This window comes from Camponotus vicinus, unplaced genomic scaffold, assembly GCF_025532165.1.
Source record: "Camponotus vicinus isolate PSW18456_S1 unplaced genomic scaffold, iyCamVici1.0 SCAF_11, whole genome shotgun sequence".
Lineage (NCBI taxonomy): Eukaryota > Metazoa > Arthropoda > Insecta > Hymenoptera > Formicidae > Camponotus > Camponotus vicinus.
The window spans coordinates 16,209,820-16,226,909 of NW_028141947.1; the positions used below are offsets into that span (position 1 = coordinate 16,209,820).

At 36.2% G+C, this 17,090-nt stretch overlaps 1 protein-coding gene across 24 annotated transcripts in view; it reads left to right on the plus strand.

The window, feature by feature from the left end:
• The first annotated feature begins 1,356 nt into the window (after nt 1–1,356).
• The window catches only part of LOC145961903 (uncharacterized), a 47,310-nt gene continuing 31,576 nt past the window's right edge, over nt 1,357–17,090 (plus strand). For 15 of the 24 annotated variants that reach the window (XR_014435742.1, XR_014435743.1, XM_083082467.1 and 12 more), the window contains exons 1-2: nt 2,690–2,881; nt 4,909–5,093. The gene's annotated coding sequence lies outside the window, so the exon portion shown is untranslated. Of the gene's footprint in view, nt 1,746–2,688; nt 2,882–3,717; nt 3,881–4,908; nt 5,094–17,090 lie in introns of those variants that run through there. The other 9 variants (XM_083082474.1, XM_083082477.1, XM_083082471.1 and 6 more) reach the window with 6 other exon arrangements.

Below are 17,090 nucleotides of genomic sequence, written 5' to 3' on the forward strand. Positions count from 1 at the left end.
TTTTATCCATAACAAGCGATTACAAGCTTATCAAGTAATTAATGAACTAAAGTTCCACAATATTGCTGTTATGATATCCATCTTGCAAGTAATGTTCACCGGTAGCTAAATAAAATTGTATCATTTTTTTCAAATCTCTTTTAAATCAAGCGACCATCAGCTGCCACACATCAATATCGTTATATTCATAATGTATTGCATGCATTCCGTGATATTATAAACCATTACAATTGTTCCATACAATACTGATGTTAATAGAAAGTTATTGTTTGTGGTCAGTTATTCTCTCTATATCCATTTACCTGAAAACGATAAAATAAACTGAAGCATATACGAGAAATTACTCTTTAAATATACAAGATTTTATACCTTCATATTATACAATTGCATCATATTCATCCTTCAAATTTTGTGGTATTGATTGAGTATATTGTCGTCGATGGAAGAAAAATAGACAGTGAAAAGATCAAAAGTAGAAGGCGGAGGAGCAATTTAAAAAATAGCTCATGTTGCTCAAGCAGCATATTACTCGGGTTGACCAAATATAAATATATAATACGTATAGAACATATTTTGTATAAAACGTAACGTTATATGCTAGTTAATTGCTAGTTGATAATTATTCGTAGTATTTCGAAAAATAAATGAAGTATAATAAGTACTGGATATCAAATGCAAAATCGTTTTCTACGAACAATTAGACATTATCGATCTGCGTGAAATTAATTCTCGCGATTTACGATTTTGTAAATATATATTATTAAACGAAATATATATTAAATATATATTATTAAACAAAGCAATGGGTATTTATTAAAGCAATTACTTTTGCGTGATTTATACATTTCAAATACATTTTCAATAGTTGAAACGATGGGAATAAAAATTATAAATTATTACTGCGATGATTCTTTCTGCGATATTTTTTTAAATACTTGGAATAAAAAAAACAATTTGAAATCAATATTCAAATTGCAAAAATAATTTTCACATCGCGCTTTGAATTTTCCGTCGATTTAAAAGTTAGATTTCGCTCGTTACTTTTGGATTAAGAAAACAATCAAATAATAATACATGAATTGCAGGATCGAGCGATTAAAGTAACAAAAAGACATCATATATTACTAGATTATTAATATAATCGATTAGAAATTAAAATCTCGTAATAATTCGTTGTAATTCGTTAAATATTTCGTGGCAATAACGAAATAATTATTACATGTTATGTTCAGTATTTTATGTATATAATGTAATGTTTTTTATATAATAATTTGTTTTGTGCGGCGTATGACGCATTGTTGTTTATTTCGAGCGCCTTGGCCTTGACTTTGGCCTTGTTGTCATTCGCTGTCATTCGCGTGGCCCGATTCGGTCGGGAGGGCCACAGCTCGAATTGCTCCGTATTACATTATATTCTTCGGAATGGAATCATTTCTTACGATTATTAGAATTAGCGGTTATTAAATTCCGCTTAATTAATTCTTATACGACATATAAAAGTATCGCGGTGTCAGCGATTTTTTAAAATTGTGTCTTCGTGTAAATTGTTTTGTAATAAAATTGAATGCGCTATTAATTATTACAAGGCAATAATATTGTGTGTTTTGTCAAATTATTAGTGCGGTCGCGATCGTAATTAATTGTGTTTTCGTGAGTGAGTGCCATGAAACAGCAACGAGGAAAAAACGAGGAAAGAGGAGAAGATCCAGAATGGCATCAAATGACGATATCGCATCAATCATCAAGTGAGTGATTTATAAAATTTATTTATTATTTATTATTGATAAAATTAAAATTTTTTATTATCTTTACAAAAATGACTTAATTTATTAAATAAATTTATCGATCTAATAATCTTGAATTTATTGCTTGCAAAATGAGTTTAAAAAATAAAAAACGCTATAACGTCCTTATCAAAAATAAATTGTTATAACGCGATTAATTGATTTTGATATTAAAATGTCTTCGGATGACGATTGCTTTTGAGATGCGTCAAGGATTTTATTATTTAAATAGTAATATTAGATTATATTCATTTTTCAGATTATGTATATTTTCTCTCCTATTTTATTTAAGAACAGATACACTAAATAAATGTGACTCATATAAACTTTGATAAGAATAATATATTATAAACATGATGTTTCAAAGTAGTTTTATTTTGATAGTTTTATATTTATTTTAATAGAGAGCAAAAATTATTATGACGAATATTAAACTATAAAGTAACAAAATTATGCAATATACAATAAATGAGTTTAAATAACGCACTTCTTTTTGACTAACCTAAAAATCAGCGGGACATCGGGAACTCTAGTCACATTTTTCTTCATTTAATAAATTCTATGCATTTAATATCAAACACAAAAATTTTCACAGCACTTTCCCGAAACCAGAATACGACGGATTACAAACATTTTTTAATAATAAATCCGAATAAAAATTACGCGCATTTATCACAAAAATAAAAATATTTATTTGACGTCCATAGATATAAAAGTAATAGATTGGCTTCTCTCTAACGAGTGACGGAAGCGTTTGATTGGCCAAAGATTCCTTTGCCCTGATTGGCCAATCAACAATGTTTCCCGCGCGTCAAAGCGCCAATCAAACACAACCTGGATGGAGGTTCATCTATACTTTTTATATCTATAGATTTGTCGTCATGGATACCGATGGATGTTTTCTCGGTGAACAATTCCGCGCATATACAGTATTTTTCGCGAAGATTTATTGAAAAAAGTGTTTTATTCTATCATCCGCGTTGCAATATCATGTCGAGAAGTGCTGTGGAAAATGTTGCTTGATATTAAGCATGGATCAAGATTTACTAAATGAAGAGAAATGATCGAGAGTTCTCGGATATCCTGTTGATCTTCAGGTACGCCATTCAAATATATACCATATAATATTTCTTCATTTTAATATTTAATATCCGTTGTAATAATGTTATTAAAATAAAGTAAAACTTAAATGTCACTCTGAAATGTCATTGCAACATGTTATTGTTTAACATGTTTTACAATAAATCGAAATGCGCGATTTAAGATTATATATATCATTTTTTTTCATTTTTTTATTATAAAAAATATATATAATTGTTAGTTTAAGAATATATATATATATATATTTATTTATTTATTTAAGATTTAATAAATAATTTATAAATAATTAATAAATAATTAATTATTTATTATAATAAAAATTAATTCATAAATTTATAATAAATTATATTTATAATAAAAACTAATAATTAATAAATAATGAATTTATATATATATATATATATATATTTTTTTTTTTTTTTAATAAAAGAGCTAGAAAGAGATTAAAACATTAATTTGTGAAAAATTTACATCTAATTTAAATCTAACATTAATATCTTATCAACGCTTCTTGATTTTCATACAATTTCGAGTTCAAAGATTATGCAGAATAAGATTTTTTTTGCATCTTCTATGCATTTCTGACAGAAAGAAAAAATACAATTCTATCTTTCCGTTCGATTCGTTTACGAGCTATCTATACTTCTTACACCCCGTGACAGAAATCGAAACGCGGTATCGAGCGCCCTCCTCGCGGACGCGACGAAAATTTCTCGGCAAGCGTGGCGGGGGGAGCGGGGGGGGGAGGGAAGGGGGTATTCTTCACCGAGCGGTGGCGCGACGATGGTTTCGAGAAGATAGGGGTGGCGCGCGGGCGCGAGCGCCATCTGGCCGTTCAGTACCCGGCCACCCTCGATGCACCCCGTAGTGCGACTCGCGCTCGCGGCTTCCGGATTATCGCGGCTAGTTTTGCGAGACCCGAGGATTGGGACACAGTGCACGCCGTGCCTTAATACAGTGACCAGTGCATGCCTTGAACGCGACGCGACAAAAAGGTAATTATCACCACCAATGACGTTTACCCCTCTTTCTCCCTCTCTCTCTCTTTCTCTCTTTCGCTTTCGAGAATGGCTCTCGAGGAACGAACATAAGGGATGAACGGCGGTGAGACGGCAGCGGAAACGGGGAGGTGGAGCGCGAGCGAGGTGGTGGCCGCCGCGTTTAAGGATATCGTTTCTCGAGACGAGACACGCGAGTCCGCGAATCGATCCGTCCGCCTGCCGCCCCGATGCCACATCGAGTAGAGAAAAGCTATCAGGAGCAACCGAGAACCTACGCGTGCCCCCCGTATCGGAGGCAACACCGTCCCCTCCTCCCTTCCTTTGCCCCTTCGAGATCGTCCGCAACGTAACTCGCCCCTCGGGGGCGATCCTCGACGTTCGCCGATCATTTTCCATCTCTTTCTCGCGGGGATCTTTTGCGGGGGAGATTCTCGAGCGACGCTCGGTCATTGCGTTTGAAAACGTGGGCCGTCTCGTCGACGCTCGGCCCACGTCGAGTCTGCCTCCCGCGCGCGATTGATCGTCGGGGATCACCCCCGCGGCGCGGGGCGGCAGGGGGACGCGGGGGACGCGCGTCATCGCGCCTTATCGCGTTCGAGAGTCGGGTTCCGCTCGCGTCTCGCGTACGGTATTAGTTGCAGAAGTGAGTGCGTGTCGTTTGAACGGTGACGAGGATACGTATCCGGTGCGTGAGCGTTTATTCAACGTCACACGTATCGCGGATGAACGCCTGCCTGGTGGTTTTCCCGGTGCATGCGCCGTGTCGTCGGGATTCTGTACGAATGCGTCATAGGAGGACGAGCGAGTTTGAATCTCTTCGCGAAATTCGATCGCGTCTTGATTTCGCTTCGGGTCGTGCTCCGGTTTCCGAAATACTGTAGACAAACGTCAGGATCGGTAATCGGAGAATTTTTTTTTCCACGTATCGCGATCGATTAATTAACGCGATTTTTTTCTCTCTCTCGTTCATAAGCGATACGTCACCTACATCGTGTCATCTACGTCATGTGTATTTTTTTTAGGATAAAAATAATTTTTCCCTAACGGATTCGATCGACGTGGCTCCCACTTGACAGTTTTCGTCTGGCAATTAAAGTCGGAGCGAGATTTCGTCCGAGTACAATATCGAAGTTAGGAGACCAGCGAAATGAGTCGAGTGGCAGGTTACTACCTTGCTTGAGTCTTCAGCAAAACGATAAGAGAGAAGGTAAGCGAATAATTTGCTGCTTGGTTTCATCCGCCCCTTTACTTTGCCAAAGTAAATCGAGCGTCATGTCGTGAATACGGGACGTCGAAGAAGCGAATTACTCCTTTATTTCCCCTTGGAAGAACATGATGAGGAATAAAAAAGATGAGCGAGTAACTGTGTTGCTTGATCCGCCTGTCTATCAGCTTCACATACTTCACATACCACTTTTCCCAATTTAATGTCGAATCTTTTTATTACACAAAGTCAGTAGAAAGGCGGATTAATTCGAATAACACGATACTTTTCTTATTGTAAAGTTAATACGAAAGCCAAGTAGAAGAAACTTGTTTTGCCTCTCCCAGACTTTTTAATTCTCCAGCTGGTTAATCCGATATTATAACTTTGCGGGGGCGTACGAAGCTAATAGAGAAGCAAGTAGCGCGTTACTCGTTTATCTTCTCCTTTATCAAGCAAGATAAGCAAATTACTCGCTGTTTGACTTAGCATCCCCTATTGGGGGTTGTGCGTAAACTCCATGTTACGTCGAATATGCAGAGTCGAGCGGTCGCTCTTTATTCGTTTACCCTTTCTACTAATCTTCCTCAAATGAGATTGACAAAAAGTCGCTAAGCTTGCCTTCCTGTAAACCCGGATCGAATACTCGGAGCGAACGATACGCAAAGCGTCGAGGGGGAAGCGAATCGAGCAGCCTTTTGCTCGATTTTCTCTCCCTCGGGTAAGACATGCGCTACTCGATTTCCATCGCTAGCTTTCTCTCCGCTTCCGACTTCATCGCGGATACATCCGTTTCTCGACGATGTTTCGCGCGTCGTCCTTCGGGGCAAATGCACAGAGAAGGATACGAACATGCATATATATACAAGGTGTTTCTTAATAAGTGCGGAAAATTTTAGGAGATGATTCTTTGTCGAAAATTAAGGAGGGTTTCTCATATAAACATATACTCCTACATGGGCATTATTTTTTTCTCAAATTTGGAACAAGTTAAAGGAATGAAATTTAGGTGGATATTTTCTACTAGTAAAAAGGTTATTTATTAATATTTTTTTCAGCCTCCCGTATTGTTATAAGGGGATGAAACTAGCAACCCCTATTTAATTTTTTATTAGAACTTTTTAATGAGAATATGATCATCTAAAAATATATATTAAAAAATTTGATTTATTTAGAAACCTTTTTATTTCTTTTATTTTTTTCATAAAATCAGTAGTTTTCAAGAAAAAAAAATAAAATACGTTATCGTGCACAGCACGATGCTAAATGGCATAGGTTTCGAATTACGAGAAGTTAAATTTTAAAATAAAAATAAAATTAGAGTAAATGTTGGAAAAATTGAAACAAAAACAAAATTATAATAAAAATCTAAAAACTTAATTTTTACCTCCATTTTTGGAGGAGTAACTCCACAGGAGTATATGTTTATATGAAAAACCTCCTTAATTTTCGACAAAGAATCATCTTCTAAAATTTTTCGCACTTATTAAGAAACACCCTATATATGCACGCATGCAAGTACACACACACACATATATATATAAATGACCGATCGATTTTCCGTTCCCGATTCCGCGGCGCCCGCAACATGCAACGATCGGCGGCCAACCGAGTACACTCATACAAACGCATACACACATACACGGGAGATTCACGCAAGTTTTTCCGTGTCGGTTCTCATTCATGGACACAGGTCTCGCAAGTCGACAAGCGTCTACGAAGAAGTTTCGCGATGCAAATGTTGGTAACTAGTTGCGAATGATTAGCGAGTCCCGATGTCGGACAACCGGGATATGAAACACGGACATGTAACAGTGTCGTAAAACGTAATAACGACGGCTCGCTTCATCTTCTATCGGATAGCGTTCCAGATAGAAACGACCTGAATCTGCCCGAGAGCGATTATCGAGAGAGGGTGCGATTAATTGACAAGCGCGGACTTTGAGTAAGATACAGGGGATGATTTGTGAGTGAGTTTTCAAAAAGTAAGCGTCTTTTTTTCTTTGATTTCCATAAATCTCCGAAAATGCATCGCTTTTTCGAGATTACTCATTTTTTTTTAATATGCCAACAGAATATTGTATCTTTAAGCAGGTGAAATATTTGTCGTATGAATAACACACGATGATAAAACACAGGAATAATGAGAAGAAACTAAAAACTACACAAACGTCCACTATGTTTTCATTAGAATCGGAAAGTACACTCGCTGTCATGAGAGAATCTTGTTTCAATTCGAATAAAATATCTTCAAGCGTTTTGTCGTGAAAATGTAAATATTAGTCTTAACAGAATTACCAATATTTTTATATAAAAAAAGCAAGAAACAGCAAATTAGTACCGTGTTGTACCATAATAAAATAAGGTATGTCGATAGAGATGCATTTCCAGAAAATTTTGCCAAAAGAAAAACATGCTCTTTTTTTTACAAGAAATATCGATCTGTACTCAATTTACATAAGAGACACTCTCTATATAAAACATATTGATATTTCTTGATTGATCCAAATTTAAAGTTTGATTCTTTATTAAATTTTCGTCTTTTCGATTTAATGAGATTCCGATCTAATTCAATAAGTTATATCTTTTATTTTCTCAAATAATCGATACGATCCGACTCCAAAGAACAGTCATCTTTGAATCTGAATTGAATTACAAATTATGTATGGAGATTATATAAGACGAGTGTAAAAAAGCGGATCGAAAATATTCATCATTCCCTCTTTAGATACGTGTAGTTAATCGGACACGAGGGTTTATGAAGACTGGATTTAATTGTTGTCGACGCGATTGCTTCATCGAGAATGTTATAGTCCTTTCCCATCCCTCGCTATCTTTCTCTCTTTCAAATACACGTAGTTTTTTCAAAATATATACAATCATGTATATCATATCCACATTGTTTATTAATTATTTTAACGAAGGTCAGGCATTTATTTTTAATGAATAATCGAGTCTTTTTTATTTTCTGCATAATATAAAGAATAATATAAAAAAATGCAAATTGAAATAAAGAATCTGAGATTTAATATTATAATTAAATCCACTATGTTTCGAGGCGGTAATAATTGTTATTTTACATTGTTATTTTACATTGTAAGAATACTTTTATATGAATGAAAAAATTTTGTCTAATGATCAATTGTCATTCTCGATCTTATTTGTAAATCTTTTAAATTAAATGTCATTCTTATAATTCTTTTAAAATTACTCGACAATTTCTCGAATTATATCGTATGTCTTGTACGAAGCATGTAACATTAACATACATAAGTCTCATTATCTTTCGCGTAGAGCGACCTGAATCTTTAACTATTTAACTACTACGCTGCTTTCTCACTTGTTTCATCAGGCTGAATATACACGCGAGGATTTAACACATTAGAGAACAGATTTCGGAGCGAATAAAATTCGCAAATGTTGTGTCTAACGGAGAGTTTTAATTGGAGAACAAAATCCGTCAGTGAGATTAATGAGGATCCCTACGGAGGGGGGGGAATAAAATCCTTTTGTACGACATTCCGTTAACGATAAATGATGAAAATGCCTCAACTTTTTCGAAGGATTTAATTTCGACGTCAAATTTTCCAACAGGTATACAGCATCGCACGTATATACGTACAATAAAACTGCAGTCGGCTGAACGGCTTACGAAAGGATTCGAGTAAAATATATCGCTACTGGAGAACATTTGAAACTTTGAGAGGGGGAAGGAAAATGCAGCATTTTCACGACCGATCACTGATTTGAAATATTCGACATTCGTCGGAGTGACTTCCTGTCGATTCTCCTCGACATAGCTGTTTTTTGCGGCGTGTTGCCGACAGCCGCTCATGGAATATCAGGCGTTCGTGAATTTTCGAGTAACTCGAGCGGGGCGAGTTATATCTCGCCGACTATATCTATATCGCAAGCGAAGGGGTGCGTTCACCTCTACGAGAGTCGTATACGTCTCTAATCTCGTCGATCTTAACGTCCGCGCGAAAAAAGGCCCCGATCTTAAGGGCGCCTCGAGCGTTCGTTTATCTCCGCGGAGCGATTCGTATTTCAGAAGCAGTAAAATAAATGATCGCCTCGAGCTGTCCCTTACTGTCGTCCTCCCCTCGGGTTTTAACCGCTCGTGAATTCTTTCCATTAATTCTTCACCGTGAGTAAAGGGAAACTCTCATAGAAGACACGGGACAGCGGTAAGAGAGACGTCTCGTGACGTCGATTTGTCCTCTCGCGTGATAGCGTTTCACCTGAAATAGCTTCGCGAAAAATGTTATTGCACGTTCGATGCATTTATTCGGGTATTCCTTCTGGTATCATTACGATCTTCGTATCGATGTTGGAAAAAGGGACGACGTCATTTGCCATTTGTATTATCGAAATGCGCAAACTTTAGCCATTACGATTATCTGACTCTCAAGCGCTTCACCTTTGAAAAGTACTAGACCCTCGGTATTACAATATGTTCTTTGTAAGGAAGAGATCCACACCGATAAAAACGGAGCAGCTTGCACGGACAAAAATAGAAATCGTATAAATACAATAGACAATTTTTTATTATGTTCGCACTGAGAAAAATCGTTTGATTGTACAACAAGATAATATATGATAGAAGGTATTTTGATTATCAAGTAAAATTTCTAGTTATTACGATAAGACTCGATTTTTTATAACTAGAACATTTAATAGACTAGGATTTGGTTAACATTTTTTAATTGGATTTATAAAACTTCTTGTTATATTAATTAAACATGGACACAGTGATGCCATTTTTTTAAATATTATTATCAAGAAAATTTGGTAAATTTAAGAGGAAGAAATTACTCATCTGGTAATTCCTAAAGAAATTCTGTGATTCATCCATTTTCCAATATACTGGTTGAATCTACCAGATTTCTGATTAATGCAACCAGATTTTTTCTCAGTACGCGAAATGTGCATATACTGTATAAGAGCTCTAGAAAAGAGGAGAGGCAAGTTATCGTAAAAATTTCGCATTCCTAGTTTGACCCCGACCTGGTTCGGAATGGCGGACAAGTATCGCGGGAGACTCTCTGCATCTAGTTTGCATCGGCTTTGCATTTCTCCGCGGAAAAACATCGTTAAAAGCGTGTCGCGCTAAAAGATAGACTGAGATAGATAGATAGATAGGCAGGTTGATAGATAAAAGATAGAGAGAGAGGGAGGAGAGAGAGAGGAAGAGAGAGAGAGAGAGAGAGAGAGATTGAGCTTCACTTTGTATGTTACCGCTAAAAATACGCAATGGTAGATAGGACAGGGCCGTTGGGGATGGAGCTGGGGTGGCGTCGCTGTATCGCGCCACTAAAGCGGATGCTGCATGCATCGGGCATTGTCAATAACGTCGACAAGATGCGACGGACTAACAATACACGTTACGATGCGCTAAAAACGGTCACGGGAGACGTTTAATCCGCTGGTTCTCTCGAATCGGACATCGCGTACAGATGCAAAGTGCGTATAATAAGAAAAATTAACACGAGGAAAAATGAGGATATCGGCAAATAGTATCCCTTGGATTCTCGCAGATTCTCTCGCGCAAAAATCTGTGAGAGATAAAAATCTGCAAATGAAAATATTAAAAGATAAAATTAAAAAAGACGTTTTTTCTTTAAATACATGCACAGAGGGAGGTTTTTTTTTCTATTTCCCGAGATTCCTCTTTTATATCCATATTTTATGTCACTTGGGATTTTGAGTACCCTTTCTTTCTCTTTCAATTTTTATGTGAACAGTGGTTTATAATAATTTATAGCACCGTTTTATAATCTGCTATTATATTTTTTTTACCTTATGTCTGGCTCCGGCGCCGTTTCGAAGGTTATAACACGAAAATCACAATTTCGCGGAAAAATATGCTCGACAGAATTAATACCGCGGCGTCGTTTAATATCTTACCCTTTGTTTCAACGAGTTTATTCGCATGCTTCTCCGTTCGTTGGACATAAATAATCGCGTGTTTTTACTGTGTGTAAAGATTATATTCGCATAAATAAAACAGCAGTTACATTTAGAAGCTAGTATATTTTCGATAAACTCAATTCTTAATGCTACAAAAATACGAGAAATAACATATCGTTATATGTTTCTATCGTCAATATAAGAGATTATTTTACGTGTTTGTTTCAATGCATCGTTCTCTTTTTGACAAGTTTTTATAATTTAAAGACTATAGATAAAATATAAAGAAAATAACACACGTACAAAATTTAAGAGATATTTTCTAACAAAAACTAGAATTAAGAATTCCAACCGTTTGGACAAAAACCATGGTGTTTTTCTCCAGTTTCGTCGACTGTATATTATCCGAATAAAAAGAATACGAACGGCCAAGTGATTAAAATCCTTCGGCTTTTTATTTCGATGCTCTCGAGGTGTTTCCGCTCGCCGAAGCGTAAACGCAATATGAGAATAGGGCTAGGGGGATGTCTCGTCGTATTCTCCCCATGATTCGTAGATGTGAATCATCAGCCTCGTATCGATGTTCGATATGGCCAGGGACGTGTTAACGTATTAGCTCACACGGGGCCATAATCGAGGGTGGGGCATGGGAAAGGGGAGAATTTTAGCGCTGAGATAATAGACATTAATAATTGTAATGTAGTAGGTTCGAGTTTTGTTGGAATTTATAATTGGCTGATTGTCTGCGTCAATACCGAATTTGCGAATGCGACATTTGTGTAAATGAATAAAATCGATTGCAGTCAAATAACTCCACCATTCTCTCTTTCTCTCTCTCTCTTTCTTTCTGCCTTCATATGTACATTTTAATTTTGTACAAGAATTTTATTAAAGCCAATTATTAGTTTTATGGGAAATTTCAATATATCCTGAATTACGCAAAATTTAACAGACATTTGTATTAATGCAAATCGCGTAAATATTGAACTGTTATATTTTGAATATAAATATATATCATTAAGTACAGATCATCAGGTATATGATAATTGACTTTAGTAAGATGATAATGGAATCGAATGGGAGATAGTTGACGTTACATGTAAAAAATGATTATTGAAAATATTTGATTCGAATTTATCGCGTGTCCCCAGAAGATTGCAAAAATTTTTCGGTACGGCAATAAATCTAATTTCGCTTCTGGATAGAATCCAATTTCAAATGGTCATATTCTCGTAACGAGAGGAAAATGGGGGAAAAAAGGCGACGCCGTAAAGTCACCGTATCAATATGTGCGATAATTAAGTGGCAAGAAGTTGGTTCGTTTGATCAACGTGTCGACGCGAAGCTCGACCTGAAATCCAGCGCGAAATTCGGGCGCTAAAAATAGGAGAGCGTTTATCCGTCCATTGAGACTCCGGATCGATCGATTGGCGCATCGTGGCGTGTAACGTCGACGACGAGTAACCGACATTTACATGGTTTGAATTTAGTTTTTCCAAAGAGACCGCCGGTTGTATCGATCTGTTGACCGTTGACGATGGCGGCGAGCCGAATGACAAACGAGAAACTCAAGGAGAGTGTGTAACTATCACACCGCTATTACAAGTCGTGCGTTACGAGTGTGTAAAGTATCGGGTTGTCTTTTAAATCTGGAAACTTTGTTCCGCGCGTGTTTCCCACTTAAAGAGAAACTGGACTGATATTTGCAAATCGCAGAAAATTATGAAAATGATAACTTTTTTTTAGTAGAAAAATTGGCAAAGTAATTTAAGTGTTCTATTTAATATAAAAAATATATAAGTTATTATCTATATATAATATAAAAAATATATCAATTAAAATTTATTATAAAAATACATGTATTAAAATTTATTATAAATACATGTAATTAAATTATTCTTATATCATCATAAATTGATGCTTTTATTTTCGTGATTTTTTGTGTCGTACAATCAAAATCGTGGAGTCACTAGAAAAATAGTGACTGCGCCACGAGATTTAATTAGTAATCTTAAAAGGCTAAAAGTGCTTTGCTCAATATTAAATTCACGATTCTCGGTATGTTAGATTTGTTAACTTTTGACATAACTGATCCGTCCAATTTCTCCTTAACGCAGCTTTAAATGGCAAAATCGATGCAAGAAATATATTTCTAAAAGAGAGGGGATACATCTATTTGTGGAAAAGAAAATGGGCTAATAGCTTTTTCGGATGACAGCTTTCTCAAGATAAATTTTCTTCCTTCTCGAAGAAATGACTTAATCTTCTGTAATATTATATAATATTCTGTAATATTATTATTACTACGTTTAATTAAAAACAATTATTATATATTTGATTCTTGATGATCAATATTTGAATGAAATACATATTTGTATTCAGTATATACCACATTTTATATCAATATAATTCCTAAAAAAATAAAATATCCACGCACACAAACTTCAATAATTAACATTAACAAGTATATCATATTATTAATACATGTTCTTATTTTATTGTAGCAAAAATATATTTCTAGATTAATTGTAAGCATTTCTAGAGGGTACATTTTATAAAAATAGAAATGCATACTTGACAAGTTTTCTTATTTCTCGATCACTTTTGAATACTCTCCTATAAAAAATGACGAAATAAAAAATAAACCAATTGAGAAAAATGTATTTTTGTACATTTTATATCAAAATTTGGTTATTATCTATATATTCATAAGATTTATTAAAAATTAAATATAGATAATTATTCTGTCAAAAAGAAAAATCGCAGATATGTTCTCTCGAATTAAATATGAGAATTAAATGTGAGAAAGAAGTCAGTAGGTCGACAATACTCAAATTTTTTTTCTTATTTTTTTCCTTTTTTTCTTCTCTCTCTCTATTATCTCTTTTTCTCTCCTTTATGATTATTTATTCCTTTAATTTGTACCCGACTGTCGGCAATATCTTACGTGCTGCATATGAAGCGTGCCCATAATTCGTCGCGATCCAACAATATATCTGTCAAGTGCTTTCTCTCTCTTTCTCTCTGTGAGGCGCGATCTTTTACATTAAATCCATTAGATCCGTAGCATTATTACCGAAGGTCCGATACTCGATGAGACTCTATAAAATTTTACGAGTTGACTCAATAGTTATTACGAAACGGCCAGACTTGACATCACCGGTTTAGGTATAATAAAATTACTTATTTTAATTAGATTCTTCCTCTTTCTTTTTCGAGACGGAAATTTTGTTCAAGATTATAAATAGCCGAAGTCCTTAAATATTAAATGTAAAAAAATATTAAAAGAAAATTAAAGTTTATTAATTACAAAGTAGTTAGTGAAAAAAAAAGCAATTTAGATTGAAATTGAAATCTGGAAAATTTTTTTACCTTTAAATAAATACCCTACAATCCTGTAATAACCATCAATATATTTGAAATAAATATTTTTAATATATTCGTTTACAGAAATAACGCTACGAAACTCGCCGGCAGAGACATAAATAGACGTTAAAAACTCCAGATGCTAATAATTCATATTGTTTCACTGAATTAGCGCAAATGAAACCGTCCAAAGTCTATCTTTGATTGTCGAGTTGACTAATTACGATCCTTTTTCTTCCTCGCGAGCGCGAACTCTTTCCCTTTGATGAATCAAAGTTCTCCTTTGGGATAACGAGCATAAAATTATAGACCATTCGCCTCGCACGATCGCGGAATTGATCCGATTCACCAAACTGTCTCTCTTTCTCCCCCTGCCTCCCTTCCACCCCATCCCTCTTGAGCGTCCTCTTTTTAATTGAATCGGATTATGGAAACGCGTCGGGCATTTCAAACGTCGCCACGGCGAATGTCAATAATCTTAAGTGGCCATGAGAAGCGGGATTATTTGAAATTCATTGGATTTGTGGAAATCCAAGGAGCCAACCGCGGCTTTTTATGGAATCGCAGAATGCGGAGAATCGAGATTGGGATCGTGTAATAAGGAAAAACTACGATGCAAAACTGCGTCCTACACGTCAAGCTGTATAGCTTTACTTATTCGATATTGCATAAATTCGGCTTTTGTAAAAAGAGGACGATGTACAGATATTCGGTTCTCTATACAGAGAATAAAATTGAGTGTAACACGGGTGGTTTTGATTTTTGTAAAAAGAGAACGATATTCTTCCCAAAGCTCCCAGCTCTTTTAACGAGAAATTTCAATTTTTTGTAAAAAAAAAGAATTGGATGGTACATTCGATCGCGTTTTTGTATCGCAAGTTTTTATATTAAAAAACATTGCAGAATATGCGGTAGTCGTAAAAGAAAGAATAAACAAACATTATAAACAATGAGCGTTCATCGAGAAAAGTCGGTTGATTATCAGCTTGTAATATTTCAATTTAATTTGTGCGATCAGCAAACATACACTAATTAAGTTTTATTGCTGTTTAGCTCTCGTACAACTGTTGTCTTTACAACGAAATAAGGTACGCATGTTATTACACGAAAGAGCAAAGCGAGCATAAAAGCTTTACTTTGAGTGAAATTTCAATTTTAACTCGACACTAAATTGAAATCTCGCTTCAAGAATTAATAGTTATGACAGAAGTGATGTTTAATTTTTAGTGAAAGCTAATCGATTTCCAGCTCGACAAGGAATCGGTAAATGGATGGCTGATTAATGTACGATGGATGACTAACAATCCATGTTAGTTTTACAAAAACAAGCCACTCCTCCATCTTCTCCTTGTATTGTACATCGCAATTGTAATTCATATATTTCTCAGAGTCGAAAATAAGGTTAATGCGATTGCCGTAATTACGGCCTTCGGATAGCCAGCAAGAGAATGTATCTACGTTGCTAAGGTACATAAATTAAAACGTATCGTATATTGGCACGAAACCAAACGCTTACGAATTTACATCCTCCGAGGCTCCACGCGACTCAAACGTGTAACAGATATGTCGACATGTTGAATATGGAGATATCAATACTTTAGTCCATCGACATCTTGAAAAATGTCAATATTTTACACGGATATCTTGAATATGTCGATGCTTTTAGTTTCTAAGTATCAATATTTTATAATGTCGATGCATTCTCATTGTCGCTATCGAAACGCGAATGTGACCATTAATTCGCAAAAATTTATAAAATTATTCATTTTATAATTTACAATGCTAGATCGCGATTACCATTTATTATTACAGAGTAGAGAATATTTTAAGGACGCTGTGTGAGTTTCGTAAATATATAGCGCTATTTCCAAGTTTATTGCTGATGAGTTTCAAATCGAATCAGCGTCGAAAATTAACATTTATCGATTAAATCCTAAAACGTGAACTGCCAATTTATATTCTTCATCATCGATCTGACATTAAAGCTTCCGCAGATTTATGGAATGAGACAGCAAGTGGAGTCGCCATCGTCTAAAAGGGTTGGCGATTCCTCCCCGCGGTCGACGACGATCGTTATGGAAGGTTTATAGAAGGTCTCGGGAACAAACTTGGCCTGCAGCGCGGTTATCCGAGGGAGATACCCAAAACGCAGACGAATTTGCGGCACGAGACAATCGATCGGAGGCCACGACACTTCGGTCGGATGCCTCTTTGCGCGCGCCATCGTCGCGAAAAGGGAAAAAGGATCCTTCTCCCCCAAAGGCCGGTCTAAAAACGATCTCTCGTTCGCGTTTCTTTCTCCTTTTTTATTTTATTTTTTTTTTCTAAAGAGCACGAGACGAACGCTCAACGTACGTCGCGGCGCAGCGCGGCGGGATTCAAAATGTGCCGATTGTATCTGTTGGTGCCAGTGACCCCCTATTGATTCCACGCTCAGCGAAGCACAGACCAGACCCTCTCGTTCCCACCCTCTCGTTCCCACTCTCTCGTCCTCGGTCTCTATCTCTCTTTCTCTCTCTTTTTCCCTTTACCGCTCTCTTTCGCCCCCGGTCACCCTCTCGCTTCCTCGCGTTCGACCACCCTCGGTGCGCCCCCAACGGCCCTCTGCCCTCTCGCTCCCTTACACGCTTATACATGCGCGATATACCGCGGTAATGCCCCACGCGAGCGAGCCCGACACCGGTTTCACCCTGCAGTAGCTCCCAAGCCGACTAACCAACCAAC